The following is a 6,739-nucleotide window of genomic DNA, read 5'->3' on the forward strand; positions in this document are numbered from 1 at the left end:
GCTTGGTGGATCTATGCAACTGGTATAATATATATGTAGTTCACATTGGAATATTTCATTTATAATTCACATTCTCCGTATTAAAATGTTAAATTATTTCCCCTCATATTTTTTCCTATATGTATACATTTAATTATTTTTATTATTAATATTTTCTAAAATATTACATATCTAGTCCATATTAAACATTGAAAATTTTACAAATATTCCTCATACATTGAATGAGAAAGCAACTAGTAATGGAATAAGAATTCTCTCAATATTTCTTACTAGAATGAAAATATAAGAGAAATTTCAATTTCAATTACTTTATTTTTCTCTATATAAAGCATCTATAAAATTATGTTATTTGATATGAACATTGAAATATTTCACATATGGTTGTCAGTAATGTATTTTTGTTATAAATATATTTTTGTTTTAAATATCACATGTAAATAGAACATAGAATGAATTACACACAACACAATATAAATAATACTATTTTTTGTCATGTGAAAAAATTACATTTTTTCTTTGTAGTAAAAAGTAAATTATATTTTGTTGAGTCCTAGTAGCGCAACTAGTTGAGAAAGAGTTTTGTTAGTAAGGTGGCCCGTGTTCAAACCTCACTGGCCTGTTAAGCATGTGCTCTGGGAAGAGATATCTGACTTACAAAAAAAGGTAAATTATATTTTTTCACTCATTACATTTCTTACTCATAATAAAAGCTATTTTTTTTAAACTTCGGTTCCATTATATCTTTATATAAAGTTATATAAGATTAAGGTGCAAATTGAAGTATTGTAATTATGGCAGATATTAATTTCTTTTCTTATTACTATCTTTAACTTTTTAGTTTCAATTATTATTTTACTATTTTTAAATGTAACGTTATGTAACAACATCTCTGCCATACTAAGTTGTAGAGTGCCTCTCGACGCAATTAATTGAGATTTAATACAACTTAAAAAATTATGTTTTTATAAAATTTATTTTATTACTAAAGTTATGAGATTTTCAAGCAATTAAAATTTAATCTTTATATCAACCTGTTGACGGGCCAAGATGTACTGCCAACAACTAAGGGGATCTCCCTGGTGTGAAGTCTTAATCAAACCTCACACTGTATCAGAGGATGGTTGTAGATCACAAGAGAACCAAGGACATCAGCCGAGCAGAGCAGCAGCAGTAGAAAACAGTTGTCCCAAGTGACAGAAGTTGTTCTTAGCAGAGAAGCAATAAGGAAGGGTTGACGCAGTGCCTATGTCATTGAGTTTGAGCCGAGAAGAGGATCAGTGTAGTGGCAGAGGGGAGCAGACTTGACCTAAGCAGTGCCTGGTCATCTTTCTCATTCAGGAAGGATTGATGCCCGTGGGCAGGAGGTGCAGATTTTACTAGTGCCGGGATTGTGCAGAGCCTAGAAGCTCTAACCTTTAGTTTGATGGGGCTTAGGAGGCTGTGGGTAAGTTGCAGAGTGAAGCTGGTGGGGTACTGTAGTCAGAACAATACCTAATAGGGCAAGATCAAGGAGGAGGGAGTTGTTACCAAAGATTTCTAGCCAAGAAATCCGGATCAGTGGTGCAACTGCACTGACAATCAAAGTGGGGGCATCTCAACATTGGCAGAAGGGTTTCCAATAGGGAAATCGAGGCTCAGAGGGAGTCACACCAAGAACTTCCAGGAGGGAAGTAGAGGAGCAACAAGATGGTAGTGAACGAGGTAAGAGATCAGGAAAAATTATATGGAGCCTCAAACTTCGTAGTATGGAAGGCCAAAATCTTGTCCGTTCTAGACAGGAATCGTGTTAAGCACTTCGTCTTGAGGACGATAGCAATCCAAGTTGATGCAGCTGATAACGACAAGTACGAGGAGGTAATGGCGAGGGCTAAAAGCATCATTCTTGATGGGGTCAAGGACCATGTAGTACCACATATTTCCGAAAAGGACACAACAAATGAGATGTGGGAGGCCCTAAATAAATTGTACCAACATACTTCTATGCAGACTAGAAGGATGTTACTAGAAAGTCAGCTGCAGTCATACCAGACATAGAAGGGAGAATAGATTGACCCATTCCTCGGTCGATTGAAGGAGATCCATGATCAACTGACTTCCATAGGAGCCATGCCGGATTAAGAATTGATGGTGAGAATAGCCCTGAATGCGGTCTCAGAATACTGGGAGGTTTTTTTCCAGAGCATACTAGGCAAGGAAACCCTTCCAGATTGGGAGGAAATGTGGGCGACTCTTCGCCAAGAAGAGATCAAAAGGCTGAGCAAGGCGGGAAGCAATGACAAAGGGATCAGAATCAAGAAGGAGGAGGAGGTGGATTCTACCCTAGCATCTGAGGGAAAGCAGGAGAAATCGAAGAAGAAGGACCTCTCCAAGGTCAAATGCTTCCACTGTGGGGAGCTGGGTCATTATGTGACCCAGTGTCCAAGGAAGAAGAGCAAAGGAGAGGGTTCTGAGACCAAGGCAATGCCAACGAGGGCAAAGAAGGAAGTGGAGACAGATGATGACTTTGCCATGAGTGCTCACATGCCACTTGAGCAGAAGTGGAGAGACATCGAGCTGTAGTTAGATGGACTACATGTGATGAGGTGAAGGATCCTTGAGGTACCCAACCTCTCAGATTATACCTGGCTATGGGAGCCCCGAAGAGGAGTAGTAGTACTGGCAGATGTTAGTAGAGACGGATGAAGATGGAGCATCAAAGGGAGCTACAATGTAGGATTCCTAGGGTAGCTTGAGGTAGTAGTGTGAGATTCATAGAGTTGTTGCAGCAATGCAGAGGTCATAGAGGAAGCACTTGTTAGCGACAGAGGGAGTTTTAACATCGAGGGTATCTCTAGCCTGACAGATATGTTAGAGTTGGGAGATCAGTTACTTGCTTCTCAGTAACTGAGTTATAGTGCAGTAGTTAGTAGTGGTAGTGCTATGGGTAGCACGATGCAGCATGATGAGAGGGTTTGCAGTGCGGATGCAGCAGTGGTAGTGGCAGAGCCATGGGTAGCAGCATAGATGCAAAGGGAGTTGTTGTACAGATGAAACAGTGGTAGTGGCAAGGCCATGGGTAGTAGTACATGATGTAACAATTTCAGAGGATGTTGGGCAGTAGGCCTAGCATCAGCATAAGGACTAATGCCAAATGATCAGGGTGATGCTCAGTGAGGAGTATTACTATACCATAGTCCTTGCTAAGAGGGAGTGTTGATTTGGGGTAGCATCGGATGTGTTCTAGCCACGAAAATTGGTGGAGAGGCTAAAGCACATGAGATCTCCAATACCCAAAAATGGTTTGGGAAGAATCTAACCGGTTTGGGTAGAATCTAACCAGTTTGGGAGATATTAAAATAATTAATATTTTTAATGGAGTCCCTAAGTCTAAACTTAGGGAAAATACAATATTAATGTGAATTAATATAAAAATGAGTTAGAATGGTCCAAAAGTGATGGATCAGGCCAGATCTAATCTTAGCTATTGATTAAGGACTTAATATCAGCCTTTGAAATGTCAACGAGAAAATTATAAGAGGAGGCTTGAGGGTCACTTGGAGAACACATCGAGTTGATGAAGATTTCGATTTTCTGGGGCAGGGTTTGCTAAGGAAGTCGAAAGAGTGATCAGAGTTGCAGCTGAGGGGTAATGAATACAGAAGCAGAGAGGCAGAGATAGTACTAGGAGGATCAACATAGAAGTCGGGAGAGAGGGACACAAAGCTAGCCAGAGGTTCACGCAGAGGCAACCAGGGCTCACACAAAGGCAACCAGGAGATGTGCAGTGCCTCAGAGAGCTAGTGTGGGTGATGCAGAGGCTCTAAGGGCTAACGCAATGCCTCCAGAGGCTGACACAGTGCGAGCTAGGGTGATGCTGGGCCAGAAAGGGCCGATGCAGTCCCTAGAGGCTAACACTGGGGTTTTCGTGGCGCAGATTGGAGCTGGGAGCTGTTGGAGTGTTTATCCGGGTTTTCAACCGAAACATCTGTCTCTGACTGAGAGGTACTACTGCCAAGATTATTCTCTGTTGGGTGAGCCGATTTTGGCACCCAGATTGTATTCTGAAACTACTTAATAATACAAAACCTCAGATAGTTGCACCGATTTTTCTGCATTGGGTTTTTCCGAGGACATTGGTCCAAAAACAATGGTGTCACTTGTGTGCTTGTTTTGTTTCCTTTAGTTGATGATCTGTAATTTGTTGAGAACGTACTTGTATTTATTTTCAGTATTTACATGGTAAATAACTTGTTAATTAATCAGAACAAGTAGGCATAAATAAGTCAGAAAAGTACATGAAGGGTTTCTAACAGTTAGACATAGAAATTCCAACAAAATTTAACTGCAAAGTATTTCATAATAGGTCACCAACATGTCAAGGAACAAGTAAACATGGATTCAAAAGAAAAACATACATGCAACCGTTATGTACGAGTCCATAATATATTACGTATATGAAAGCACAGATACAAATATAGTGAAGTATCAGGCAACTAATACAACCACCATGAGTAAGCATGGGAATCAGTGTCTAATAGAGAGAACATCTTATTAATGATGTTTCATATTCAAGTACACATCTTGCAATTGGTCAAAACCCAATAATGGAACATGGGCTGCTCATACCATTGCCCAATGAAAAACCCTCGCCCCACTGCAAATCCACTATACTAACTACCAAGAGATGAGTGGCTCTAGCTCTCAAGCATAAATCAACTATCTATTCCTAGCCTCAACTAAAGTACCAAAGTCCCCCCCTTAATGTAATGAGGCTTGAGGGAACATTTATAGAGATAAGGTGATTTTTCACCTATCGTGACCCTTGGCCTTCCCTCATGCCCTTTCGGCTACCCTCATGACTCTTGGGATTACCTGCTCCTTTCTCAAGCCCCAAATGATTCTTACATGCCTACATCAGTCTTAACATAGTGGCTAATATAATGGTGGGCGATATTTACATCAGGATGAAGGAGAGAGAGAGAGAAGGATGTGGAGGGTTATTGGAAACCCTAGAATGCTTGTTGCCAATATGTTGCAATGATGTGGATGCTTGGTCCTGGGACCAACTTGTTTTCTTGCCACTATGCTTCACTTGCTTTCATCAATCTTCTAGTGATGCACCTTCAAGTTTATGGAAAGGTTCTTGGCACTTGGAAGAGAGCAGCTCGCTTGCTGAAAGAAAAACCCTAGTGTTGGATCTCGTTGCCGACATTGTTGTGAAACCATGAAAGCATGGATTGTTGGACTGCCTATTGTTGTGCCTTTCTTACATCCAATCACCTCTTGCTATTGTGTGGCTTTTTGGAAACCCTAGTTCCCTTCTTCAAGGTCACATTCCTGCTTTCTCCCATGATTTGCAAGAAAACAAATTATATTATCCACATACATATTGCAAACACAAGGTCACTTAATAAGGTGTCATATTTAATCAATAAAAATAAGAAACAATTGTTATTGAAAATAATTGATTCCCATAACAACATTAAGACAGAAATGAAGAAGCACTCATAGCCCTGAAACATTTATGTAGAGATTCGTTTGTCGAGCCTTCTTCGACCCCTAGGGAACATTTCAATTGCCAGCTTTATGGAACCATTCTCGTGCATGAGTATAATATCGTGTGCCTATCCTTCAATGTTAAATTTGAACCTTCGAGACTGCGCATTGGTATAGTGCATTCCTCCTACTCCCATTTATTTTTACCACACAGAAGATGTATTTGGTGAGTGAAGAGTTGGACATACGTGTAGCTCTGGTGAAGAGGTCGCGTAGTCAGAGTGGAGGAAGAGTCACACCTGTTGTAAGATTTTTCAGGCACGATTCAGCGACCCAACGACTTATGCAAGTCGCACGGTCACATTTGAGGGCAGGTCACTGCTCTGGATGCATGCTGGAGTGCGAGTCTGCGACCAGGGGTCGCATGGTCGCAGATAATGGTTTGTAATAGGTGCCACTACGATAATAGGAGCAGATGGATGGGAATCCAAATCAAAGAGTTGGTCCTCCGATTCAATACCCATCCATCTCTATCCATGTTGCGAGCATCTTGGTACCCTCTATGGACTGAACGTGAATCATTTGCTTTCTGTTCATAAGCCCCAAAACATTCTGTGACTAGTTTCACTCAAGGACTACGACTTATGAGGTCTCATGATTGTTTTATAATGGAGGTTGCACTTGTGGCTATGACATTGAGGCTTTACAATGCGATTGGAAACTGTGAGTGGGAATGCGACTTCTAATAGGTCGCAAAATTGCATCTCAGATAGGTTGTGCCCCTTGGATGTTTGCTAGAGGTGTTAAACTACAACATAACAATTGTGAGTGGGAGTGTGAATTCTGGGAGGTCGCTTAGTCACATTTTGGGCCAGGTCACACACCTTGGAGGCTTGCCTAAGGAGTAAAATGTGATCCAATGACTGTGAGTTGGAATGTGACTTGATGGTAGATATGTTTGAAGGTTGCTTCATAGTTGTCAATGAATCTCCTTCATTTTGGGACTCCGTTGACTGCAAAATAAGACTGAAATTGTAGAATGGCTTTGTGAAAGGCATTGACTAATTTGGTGCTCCAAAAATTTTAGTAATCACAATCATGGACCTTGGAATTTTTCAAAAGAAATTTCTGACTCCTCTTTGACATGGGATATATGTCACACTAGTTTTGAGTCTGTATAATCACACAACATGCTTACTAGTTTTAATGCATGCTTACAGTAGACTGGCCGTTAAGTATCGATAGCCTAGAATCATTTTTCATG

Source organism: Pinus tabuliformis, chromosome 6, assembly GCF_031772625.1.
Source record: "Pinus tabuliformis cultivar Carrire ecotype Pingquan chromosome 6, CPIR1, whole genome shotgun sequence".
NCBI classification, from domain to species: domain Eukaryota; kingdom Viridiplantae; phylum Streptophyta; class Pinopsida; order Pinales; family Pinaceae; genus Pinus; species Pinus tabuliformis.